The following is a 13,003-nucleotide window of genomic DNA, read 5'->3' as shown; positions in this document are numbered from 1 at the left end:
TCCGGGAGTCACTTGACTGATCAGGTTCTTTCAAAATAAAAGCGTAATTTTTATTTAGGCGTCCGAGACCACACGTTTTTGGCAACAACTTCCACGTTGAGGTTAACGTCTGTTGTCAGTAGTTTAGTATGATTGAGGGTAAGTTTAGTCTAAATTAACACACACATATACGCAAAAGTAAAATTTTAACGACATGTTTCAGGTTTAAAAACAGCATGAAGGCGTATTAATAAAGCAGCTAGCTGCTAGCGTTACCCATGAACGCAAAAAGTACAGCATTGTCGAGAAGTTCTGCTGGCATACATTTCTAAAATGAGTTGTTTATTCTTCAGAAATGGCAATGTTTTAGCATTTGAAAAAAAATGACCTAATAAAAACCACATTTTGTATGTGGTTCCTTCACTATCAGTAATGGTATGGAGGGCCAGCACAATCCACCAAATACATTTATTTAATAAATTTCAGTTAGTCTAAATGAAATTGTAAAAAAAAAAGCACAATTAGTTAAATATGTTACGGTTCATTCTATACACTGATAATTAAAGGGAAACATAAAAATTAAATTATATTTTGTGGTAAAATAGTATACAACTATTTCAATATTTATTTAGATATTTCATATTTTTATGATGCAGCACATCATGAAATAATGTGAACTGGGAATTTTTCAAAAGATGTTTATTCTGTACCTTTACCAAATTGCAGACCAAGCTGTGTTAGCTCCACCTCTTTTTACTTTCATGAGGTAAAGGCAAGGAAATAAATTCCTGATGTGCTGCTGCATCTCTTAGTGGTAGGTGTCATATCAAATTTTGGTATCAATACCAAATCCAATACCTAACAAATACTGTATTGCCAATATTGGTACCGATAACCAATACTCTTTAAATAGAAATTTATATATGGTTGAATGATTTTGTGGTTTTGCCAAGCCCAGCCTGATCGACATTATGATTATTATAAGATACAGGACAAAGATTTCAGGCAAATTATTGACCAACTAAATATTTGCAATTTTTAAACAAATTCCATTTCCAAGCATTAAAGCTGCACGAAATTATTGCTGTACTGCAGAAATCGCAATTTAAATGTTACCTTTTTGTTAATGAACATTTTAACAGTAAATACAAAAATATAAAGCAATATAAAATGATCACAAATACTTCACAGATTTTATTGAACACTCATTTTTATTTCCTGCTGGACCGGTTGTCCAACTCAGATAAGCGGAAGATAATAAATGGATGCATAGAAGTTTTTGCAAAAAAGAAAGTCAATAGTGCAAACTTAACAAGCAAATGCTACAACTGGCTATCACTCGCTTCTTTTGACTTTGTTCTCCCAAAGATTTATTCCTTGATATTCCTATTAGAAGTACTAAAATACAGTGATTCAAATTCTTTTAAAATAATTAAAAATAACTTTTTCCTTTAGTGTACTACGCCTTTGAAAAATTATTATTAATCTGTATGTGTCCACCGTTATTGACACATGAAAAGCAGGAATATCCAGCGCTCCTGAAATATCCCAAAGTCTTAAGATGGACAAAAATAGGACGCGTTTCGGCTACATGCCGTCATCAGCTTTCTGGCAATTAGACATGTTGCTAAAATAACAGTGAGATGTGTGGTGTAACATAAATAATATTATATATTTTGCACTAAAAATACCTGCAGGGAACAATGGCACGATATGTGAAGAGGAACTGGAGATGTGCGCCTTAAAGACACGGCGATGTAAGTTGAACTCTGGCACATATCAGATGTGTCCAACTCATTTCCTCATGACTGACATTCCTCCTCTGTGAGGCGGTTCTGATCTTTCAAACTTGTTTTCAAATGCCAGTTCCCAACGTACTTTGTACTAAGAAAAGAATGATGCTGATATACATATGTACCTACAGACATTTATTTAAAAAGTGTAAGAGTGCTAGAAGTTTTTATTATTAAATCACATAACACAAGAGGCATTTCATCAAAGTTTGAAGTGTTTTACTCCCAAACCCTTGCGAAGTTATTGACGGCTTTAAAAGAATGTGGAAGCTTCTGAGTGATCTTGTGTGCTTTGCTACTGAGTGGTCACATGACGTTTCAAAGTGCCAAAAGATTTAAGTAGGATTGTTGAAGAAGATGAATTGTAGAGATAAAACTTTAAGGTTTCAGTCATTGTCGTTGCAGTGTTGTCAGAGGCTGAGTCGCTTCTGAAAGACGTAGAGGAGATGCTCGATTGGTTTACAAAAACCACCCCGCCCAGACCCAGATCGCATGAAGTGGTATGCGGGAACGCAAATACATGGTCAAACCACGCTGAATAACTTAGCTATGATACAGATAATTATTAAATCTCAATCAGACATTTTATCTTACTACCATAGCCTTGAGGAAACTTGAAATTGTTTCTGTGTGTTTCCATTCATTTCTTTTTTATCTAGTTTTGTTTCTGGTTTTACTTTCTATTTCACCAAGGCAGATCTATATATCTTATATAATTGCATTGCGCTTTCTTGTGAGTACTTTTCATAGGCACTGTAATATTAAGTGCAGTGGTTAATTAAAGGCTATTTCTGTTTTATCATTGATTCCAGTATGATTCAAGTATTTAGTGCTCCAGCAGTTAACTATTGCAAAGTTCTGAGATTAAGTTATCCCTATGTCCTTCACAGATGTTACTTCTAGTTTGCTATACAAATACAAAGAGATAGAATGAAGAGAAATTAGGTAAAATTTATAAAATAAATAAATAAATAAATTTTACTTTCAAGTTTAGCATCTTGATATTGGATATTTGTCTCTGTAAGAAGCTCCTGTTTCTTTTGATACTCCCCCTTCAGGAAGTGATCACAATAACATTTCTCCTTTAAGGCGTTTACAACGTTCAGAGGAGCAGCAGCACTGAAAAGTAATTTCCATTTGCTAAATGCTGTTGCCGCTAGTCTGGTGGAGCTGTGTTGGGGATGGATCTTCTTTATGGCAGAATCTCGGCTGGAGACTACAGCTCCAAGGAGGAGATTTGGATAAAATTGCTTAGCAAGTGTTTAGGCACCCCTGAATGGCTACTATAGGAGATTCCAACATTTCTCAAACTTGCATGAAAGATTCAAAGCAACACTCCAGGTGTGTTTTGATGAAGGAATGACATAATGTAATGTGCAAAAATTTTGATTTTACATAATATGCCCCACGGCCTGCTCCTTTTTAACAAGGAGCAGGCCATTTATTGTGAATGAATTAGGAGAGCAGAATGATTACTTCAAAATGCGTTGCTTAAAATGACTCTTCATGCACACACTGTGAGGTGGAAAGTTTTGGACCCTCGCCTGGTGTCAGACAGGGCAGCGCAATAACACTTTTCTCTTCAAGAACAACATTGGACACAGACTGAAATACTATGAAGATTCATGGGGTGAAGCTATTTAATCTAATGAAGCCTCCTACAAACTGTCTGGGACAGTCTAGAATAGGAATGTCTAAAGAAGAATAGTTGAAGGCTACGAGGAGTCATGAAGCCCACACACAACTTATGTGAGTTGAATCTCACACAAGTTTGCCTAAAAAATACTGCTACAGAGCTATAAACAATGGGATCAAAAATAATCAAAGACTATCTTCTCCTAGTAATCCAGCAGCAAAAATGGTGACAAACAATACTTTGTGCTTTCTGAGGTTTTGTTTTTACTCAGGATCAAAGCATTGATATTCCAGGACAATCAAAGAAACATAAAAACATGTATTGTTAGACTAAATATGTCATTCTCAAAACTTTGGTCATGGCTGTACTTATCAATGACTTGACTTTGCACAGACCTGTATGCAAATGATTACTGCTGATGCATTGCAGGTCAGCATCATGGCTGTAGAAATGACCTCATTATTTTATTTGCTGAGGCATAATATACCCGCTGTACATGGTCTATTGTGCCTATGTTGTTTTTCTGGTGCATTCTGCAGGAGGGTCAGGCAGACATACAGGAGGATGGAGACACCTTGGTCATAGACGGCTTAAAGTTTGTGGATGCAGCAAGCGAAGAGGACCTGAAGAGGCTGAGTTCACAGGCTGGAGTGGAATAAACATTAGATTCACAAGATCATAAGGCTCAAATGATGCCAAAAGTGATTTGATGCTAGACATGAGGTTACCCAATGCCATCTTTATTCCTGTGTGTGAATACGCTAAGGAACCAAAGCGAAGTTGAACCACGTGGTTGGTGAAAGCATGTTTTGATATTTGTGGCAATTCTTTAGATTCTACAAGTTTACTGTAGAGCTGAGTTTGTCTTGTTTTTAACAGAGCTTATGTTTCAGAACTTGAATTTATATTTTGCTCTATTGTTATTATATTCCTAATCCTACATCACTCTGGTGGAGCTATTCGTTTTAGTTAGTATTTCATTGTTTAGGTTTTCAAAAATGACTCTACGTTCTTCCTTTAAAACTTCCAACTCAGAGTTTCACTGAGATTTTATATGTAGTTGACTCTTGTGTTCACTGACTCACCTCCTAAGATGGTGTTGGTAATGAACAGTTATTTTCTTGTATTAAATAGCACATTGTGCAGGACAGCTAGTGGTACATTGATAGAACCACAGTTTCACAGTCCTGCTGTACAAGTCGAATTGCACACATAATGTCTTCATACATAAATGTGATTGTTTTCGTGAAGGTAAATAAAGCAAGGAATCTGTTGCTCTAAAGATACACAGTGAATTTTATTAAAAATGAATCAGTTCTGCATCTCTGCTTGGCTTCGATCATAAATCCTGTAACCACAGTTTTGTTCTGAGAACATCAGACGAGAACTGCCAGAGGGCCAATCAAGTGTCAAAGCATCAGTGTAACCAATTAACAAAGTCCCAATTAGAACGTTTGATGAACAATTACAACCATAACTTACTAAGCATTAACATACTAAACAGACTGACATAATGTATGCAAATAAATCTGCTTGAATGCATGTACTTGTTCAGAGCCTAAATTAAGTGCTTGTTAGGAGCACTTGGGATATGTTTTCAAGAGTGTGCTCTATGACAATATATTACAGAAATAATGGTCACTTGAAAAAAAATCTAATTAGTTTTTACATTAAGCCGCAAGCCATAGTCACTGGAACGCAAACAAGGCCTGAATCGAAATTAGCAACCATTCAGAGCCACGGAGATAAATTGCCCTCTTCTTTATGAGAATAAGGGGAAAGGATTTAATTATTAATTGTGTGGACACGCAACGTTCAGCGTCAGACACGTTCTTAGTAGATGCATAATAAGCATCATGCAATCAAGCCTGAGTGGCAGAAAGAGTGGTTGTAAAGCAATCAGCGGATGCTGAATTAAAGATGACTGAAGGTGCCGTTCGACTGTTGATTGTCATGTTTTTGTGCTAAAGTGTGGCATGAATTATTTATGTTTGCGCCCCTGTAATTACATGTTGGCGGACCTGAAAAACTCGAGCACTGTTGAGTGAGTTGGCCGTTATCAACTTAGAAAACTTTTGTTGGGGAGGTGGGAGGGGGTGCGGATTTGGAAGCAACAGTCGCCTACTTTCAGCACTAAGAGGTGTTATCTATCTGCAAATGTCTGCTGCCAATGAGTTTAGACTCACGGAGTGCTGAGTCTCCGGACAGCCTCCTAATGTCAGAAGGAAGCTGTCATGAGCATTTTCTACCAGGAGAGGGTGCTGTTTTGTCTCGTTTGAATGAATCCAATGAGGCAAAACAGGTGTTCAAAGAAACCAAAGGATGTCAATTAGATACCGTAAGGCTTATCAGATTAATTCGTCAGAGAATAATTCAAAGTTGGACTCTGAGACATATGGCCTATAAAACTTTAGAATATTATAAAATTATCAGACACACTAAACATACGGTGTAAACTCAATTATGTCTGTTGTGTGTCGCCTGTTATTAATCACCACCTAGATATGTATGGATGGCGAGGTCAGCGCATATACCCTCTACAGTCCCTTTCTCTGCAATATAACACCCCATCAAGTACCAACGCGCCACTGCAGTTAAAGTTAAGATCAATGATGCCTGTGGTAGGATCATATATCACACTGCTGTCTTAGAGTTGTTTCACACTGCTGAACTAAACTGCGCCAGCACAAATTACACCTACACTTGGATTTCTCACTCTCGGTTTCCAGGCACAGGGGATGTTTGACAGCTGGGAATCGCAGACTGTGAGGGCTTATTGCCCATCAACTACAGTGTGAAGGTGCAAAGGGATGAGCGGTGTCATTAACTTTTGTTTGAGGCTGATTTTCAAGGAATATATTTCACAAGGGTCATATAGATGGCTCAACTAAACAAGGTATTACACTAGCCTGAAAACAATCTTTTTACATTGAATCCAGGAAACCTTTACAGGTCGTTCTGTTCTCTTTTTTTTTATATTGTATTTCAAAACTGCGGTGAACTGAAGTCCGCTTTCTGCTTACTGATTCATTACAGGCCCTGAAACTGTGCCATGTAATCAAGATCTGGCCCTCTTTATACAGCAGAAAGGTCAGCTTTATCCAAGGTCCACTTTATGTGCCTCACCACAACAGCGGGCATCCCTGTAGACTGAGAAAACGTAGCTGTGTGGTTGGGCATCCAAGGCTCTTCCTTTGTTTTTTTCCCTTAGCCAATTAGAGAATGATAGCATCTGCTCTGGAAGGAGAACAATGCCTCGTTTGCTGTGTGTTTTAGTCACAGCTATCAGCGTGTAAATACGCATAAAGTTTGCGTGGGTGTGTCTCCAGGCTAGTTAGTGATACTCTGCATGTTTCTGTCGCCACAACATATGGAGTGTGTGTGTTGAATAGCAATAATAGATAGAAGCTTTGCACGCAGCAGAGGATGAGGAGGCAGGAAGACGACAGACAACATATGGCTTCATCTGCTGTGAGATAACAGGGAGACAAATATAAATTAGGAAGACTTTTTACATTCATGAGCAAGGCAAATGCAGTGTTTTGGAATTAAAAAGCCACTGCTGCTAAGTGACAGTCTGGCCAACGTCGAATCAATTCGAGCCCTCGTTTCAATGCCAGTGGAACTTTCTGACAGGAAGTGCAGCTGCGATTTCACAGTTGTCCATTACGCTCCGTCTAAATGACCCGGGGGCCATTAACCTCTACCTGCTGCTGTTTTTAGATATTCAAAGTTTGATGACTGCTTGTAACTATCGGAAGAGTGAAACAGCAAAGTTACAATGTGTGCGCCTTTTTTTGTGTGTGTGTGTCTGTTTAACTGAGCTTTCTAGCACCCCTGTCTTGACCAGCCGGCTCCACCATATGGTCACATTTATCATGTATCTCACTATTCATTAAGATTGCCCTTGCAGGTTGCAGAGACACTGCTTGAAGCTTTAACCTCACCTCTGAAATAGTGTGAATAACTGACCGCAGACCACTTTACAGGTGAAACTACCTCAAAAATATAAGTTTTGTCTTTCATTGGCCTTAAAAGAAAGGTATAATTTAGATCCCTGTTTCATAAAGCAATCCAACCATTTTATTTATATCTGCTTATCAGTAGTGGGTCATGGGGGATGTGCCCTGCAAGAGGCAGGGTAAGCCCTGGACAAGTTTCATTTAATTTAGTTATGACTAATATTAGTTTGCTTTATACATTCTTGAGGAGTTCCAACCATTGTTGGGCTACAAGGATCCAATGATGATTAAGCTGGACACTTGCAAATGTGTTTACTTTAGAAACCCTAGAAACAGGAGTCTTGTTGGGAAAACATGCAACTGCAACATTATTGTTGAATTTTGCAATAGCAATATTGACTGTGACTTACCCATGTTTTCCTCCACTGTGTTCTTTGTTTTTTCATTATGATGATGTCCCACCAAACTCATTGTGAGCTTTAGGATCTCAGTACAAAAAAAGGACCCTAAGAAATCATTACAGATGGTGCAGTGGAATCTCAATGTTATTTGAATGGATGGTTCCCTTTGAGACCTTCAAAGCAAATGCTGAAAACATTTTTATTCTCACTTTAGGTTCATCTAAGGCACTCAAAGATACTTCCAGCATAACAGTAAATGCTTTGAAGAGCTTTCCAAGACTCGCCTTGTCTTCACTGCTTTATTTTAAGTGTTTCTAATTGTGAGGTGAGGGGAAGCTCCTGAAATGCTGCCACATTTATTAGTAGCATTGGTAAAAATTGGAGGATACAGGGCTTTCCGTTCTGCTTTGCACAATGTCTCATGATTGTGCAGAGTCCTGTTTTCGCTCCCAGGCTGTCTTCTCTTCAGTTTACTGTACAAGTTTATAGTAGAGTTAGATGAGGATTGTATGTCTGGCATCACCTTGTATACAGACATATTCAATAAATTAAAATAATATTAAAATTTTATTTATTTCAGTAACCTCGTCAGTGAAACACATAATCAATTACAGCTTTCAAGCCTTTGTTCCTGTTAATAATTACAGCTTTGCTATGCCAATAGCATGGATGTAATTTAGATTTCATAAATCCAGAGTAAGGGGGCTGACATTGGATGTTTTTAAAGTCTTTAACGTTCCAGCAAGATATTGTTTGGCTGTACTTTTATATTCAATAAAAAGACTAGAATGAGGCTCATTTGCCAGATTAAAACTACCTTTAAAAAAATAACCGTTAGGCAGGTATTAAACACAGTTTTGAATAAGCCCACATACATATACATTTTTTTATCTAGTGCAATATTCTAATCTTAAATTACCTTAAAATTGTTTTTAAGAAAATTTTATTATCTATATGTGTACTATCTGTACTTGTGTAAAGCTTAAAAATTAAAGCGATCATTGTTAATGCGTCAAAATCCTAACACGTTCTGAAATCCTGATAATGATCATATGAAAGCCCAAACCTCTGGAAAACTAAAACCCTTGGAGTACTGTTGTGAGTGTAGCTGGGCTTTTCTTGACAATAAATTGTGTGGGAGGATCTGCACCTTTAGCACAATACTACAAGGATGCATTGTTATTCAAACAGACATTTCATAAATATGAAAGAAAACTTTATTAAGCGTAGACAAAAAACACTAAGGAACTGAAAAAAGCATCTGTCCACTGATTAAGACCAATATCAGTCTTGGTCTTAATCTTAAGAGTGTGAGGACTGCAATAAACTGACCTATTTGACAGGTGACTCTGATGAAAAACAAGGTGAGAGGAATTACTTTAGATAAAAATAGAAACAGATTTAAAATTTTAGAGATTGGCCCTTTTTGGTACTATGTTGAATACATGTCCTCAAATAATTGTACAGGGTAATTGGTGCATCTTTTAGGAGCTTTGTGAAGCCATTTGGTGATCAGCACAGCCTTGTTCATTGTCAAAAACATCAAACAACCAGGATAACTTAACTGCCTTCTGAAGATCACATGCTGTTTCCATTTTTATCTCAGGAAGAAGTCATAGCTTTTCTCTCCCAGTCCGTGAAGCACCCTTGATCTCTCCTCTCTTGCCTGTCTGTCTTCCTCTGTCTCTTCTTGACAGTTTGACAGCGTGATAACAGTGCAGAGACGTCCTCAGTCTTGTGTGGTGATGTCAGCAGGAGTGAGATGTTTGTCTTGGCTCCACTGATTTCTCTCTGTGTGGGTGTGTGTGGCAATCCAGTTATTTATCTTTGAGGCAAGAGATGTGTAATTTGAAATGACTCCAATCTTAGATATATTATTAAATATTAACTATTACGTTTGGTCCACAGCAACTGGTGAACAATAATTAAATTCAGAAAGTAGAAGCATTGAACATGTTAACATTTTATCCCGTTTAAAAATGTTTCTTTGCCTAACGGAGTTTGTGTATTTCGTGTGTCCTATTCATGGGTGATAGTTAGATGGACATATAGGATTTTCAGTATCAGGAATTCCTTGGTCATCTGCAGTAATGAGGGGATTGCTATAGTTTTTCAGGGTCACAGGAGTTAGGCCAACAAGTGAATCTCTCAATTTAGTGTCTTAACCATAAAGGTGAATAGTACAACTGGCTCTCCATACTGAAATAAGTTATCAGACGTCTAATTAGGATGCCTCGTTGGAGCCTACCTTTGAAGGCCTCCTGGAAGTGAAAAGTCTCACTGAAATATCTATAATTTATTGAAGGGTCTGTTTATACAAAGACTTTAGGACTCGCCCAAATGAGATCCTGTGAACACAGACACAAGAATATGTGTATCCACAAATATTTATTGTAAAACTGGTCACATCTGAGTATTTTGGTAGTGCTGTTTAATCTGATTTAATTTGTGAAAATTATGTTGTCAAAAATAAATATAGAATTATGTGCAGGTTGAGCAGAAATAAGTAAAACTAAATCACATAATTGAGACAAAGAAACACATTTTCAATTCTCAATGTTTCACCATATAAAATATTTGAAACAAATACTTACAGTAGTTGAATACAGTGAATTATTTCAGAGGTTAGGGAGAACCGATTATTGCAGGCAGCTAAAATATATGGTTCCCCCCTTTAACTTTGGCAAATAATGAGCAAATGTTTTCAAACTTACACGATTTGTTGTTCATCAAGAGAGGAATAAACACAGTTAAAGACTTGCAAGTAAATAAATTTTAATGAATTAATATTAGCAATAAAAAATTATAAATACACACAATGTGTTGGAAATTTGGTTACTGTATTTGGTTACTGACTTTCTTTTATCAGGCTTAAATGACAAAAATAGGAAAAAGACCGATTCTCTTGGCGATTAAAAAAAACACAAAATAGTGCATGAAGACCTCCTTAATTTATTTATTTTACAATTGCTTATTTTTTAAACAGCAACTACCGATTAAACTGAAAGTTACAATCTTGACATGAGTCTTACGGAGAAATCACTCAGAAGCGCCGTGAAACTGAACGGGTCTGGCTGCAGTGCGGGCTCCCGACAAACAGATTTTCACAGGCAACAGAATATCGCACAAGACCTATTTTCTCCAGAGGGTGCTATAAAAAGGCAAGAGAAAAAAAGTTATTTTCACTGTTCTTTAAAGTTTAGAAGTAATAGTACAGTTTCCTAATATGGAAGATTCTGTACTCATTTAGCTGCACACTAAAATATTAAATACTACAAATATAAATAATGATACTTCACTTAGCGCCCACCTCCTTGCTTAGTAGTTGGTATGCTCCTACTGCAGAACTACTGCGGTGACAGTGAGTTTTGTTAACATGTCCAAACATCCCAAGTTATCAGGTGCCCAAGGAATCAAAAAGAAAAGAGAGAACACGTGACAAAAACAGGTATAGTAAAACTAAGATGATGAAATTACGTGTTATCTTACTTACTTATTTAGCAGAGGTTAGTGTAGCAGCTAGCCAAACACATCGTTCTCAACTTCTGACATTGTTTGCAGATTGGCTTGGTCAAAAATCTGCTGGAGACAAGCCGAGTCAAGGGAAAGGAGCCAATGGCCAGATAAGCCGAACATGCAAGATAAATCTATGGCCTAGCCAGATTTTCATGATTGCTTTCTTGCGGGTGTTAACTCAAACGCCACGTTTTCCTAAACAATTAGACATAATTGTCAACTTAGGATCATTATCCTAAATTCTGTTGAATTTTATTGGGTCGTTAAATTCTGCATTTCACTATGATAATTTCCGACTTAAATTGCATCTCAGAAAATTGAGTTTAAATTGACATTTACATACAATTACTATGCTTTTTGTCCCTTTTTATCTGCAGATGTGTTATTGATATTTTTAAATCCCACCTCTGGACCTTCTGCAACACCATAAACACCTGTTGCCACCTCACAGGAGCTTATTCATACATCAGAAATGAAGGCTACACCAACAGACCTGCCATATCCTCAGGCTGATCAGGTAAGAATATTTTCGGTTTTGGTTATCATTTTGTTTCTAAATGAAGAGAAAATTACAAAAATGAAAGTGTTAAGTGGTTGCGCAAGTAAATAGAGTGTCAAAATGGCTAGGGTCAGACCTGACACAGTGGAAAACATCTTGGCACTACCGCAGAAACTTTTGTCTATCAACTTCCTTATTTTCACTCTTAGGCATACAGCCAAGCAGTGCCAAGAAAAATAAATGGTGCTGCTTTACTGATTGCTTTGCAAACAGCAACCAATAGCATGTAAGTAGCAGTACATAATAGTATTTCAGGCTACCAAACTGCATTTGCTTTCAAATATTTTAGATGAGCTCTATGTAAAAAAAAAAAAAAAGACATGAATAATTTGGAGTCATGTTCCACTGAAACATCTGAGAATAGGAATAGGTGATACTGATCTGCGAATAGGCAGTTGTCCACTGCACTTCACATTTTGGAACAGTTCAACATACTTCATTTGACCCCCAAATAGCACAGTATGCTCAGAAGAGAGAAAATAAGATTAGAACTATGAGCTTGTTTACAAAGGTCTCACTGCAGAGACATTTGTGTCTAAGTATTCCATAACAATATTACTCAGAAGTAAAAGGTACAATGTAGTAAAACTACTTCTAGAAGTAATTAATTTTCAAAAAGCTACGTATTTAAATGTAGCTGAGCAAATATAACCTGTTACGACCCACTTCTTGTTGCATCATCATATCAAATGTCTTTGCTGCATTGTGATGCCATTAATAAAATAAATGGCATCACGATGCCATTTATCACAATATTTGTGAGCAAGACAATCTACATTCCAACTGTGTGTTGCACACTTAAGGGGTAATTTTAGAAACTGTTTCAGATAAATTGTACGTATGCTCTGTAACCCAAACAGTAGAACGAATGAAAGTAATGTAGTTTGTCATATTAGATTTACTTTTGTTAAGCATGATAAATAATGCTACGAGGGAGCTAAGAGGATAAGAACAAATCCAATCCAAGAAGAGCGTAATGTTACCTGAGCAGGTTTGTGTGACCTGGTGAAATGTTTTTTTTTTTTTCTTTTTCCAGTAAAGTACATGACATATGAATCCAGCAGAATAAGAGGATGTGTGTAAGGATGACAGAGCTATGACCTTGGCAGTGTGCTAATGAAAGACTTCATCACATATAACCTTTGATCACAAAAGAG

The 13,003-nt window shown here is 37.0% G+C and overlaps 1 long non-coding RNA gene across 2 annotated transcripts; it reads left to right on the top strand.

Moving 5' to 3' along the window:
- Nucleotides 1-22: 22 nt before the first annotated feature.
- LOC145547589 (uncharacterized) lies at nt 23-4,090 on the top strand. 2 transcript variants are annotated; one of them, XR_014083877.1, is made up of 4 exons: nt 23-138; nt 1,677-1,736; nt 2,178-2,272; nt 3,948-4,090. It is a non-coding gene; the product is annotated as an uncharacterized LOC145547589 (long non-coding RNA). The 2 variants fall into 2 exon arrangements; XR_014083878.1 differs by lacking the exon at nt 1,677-1,736 and having other exon boundaries at nt 24-138.
- Nucleotides 4,091-13,003: the final 8,913 nt, after the last annotated feature.

Source organism: Poecilia reticulata, chromosome 16 (genome assembly GCF_904066995.2).
Source record: "Poecilia reticulata chromosome 16, P_reticulata-male-v2, whole genome shotgun sequence".
Taxonomy (NCBI): domain Eukaryota; kingdom Metazoa; phylum Chordata; class Actinopteri; order Cyprinodontiformes; family Poeciliidae; genus Poecilia; species Poecilia reticulata.
Note: the sequence above shows the minus strand (reverse complement) of the source record. Positions and strands in the feature narration are given on the sequence as shown.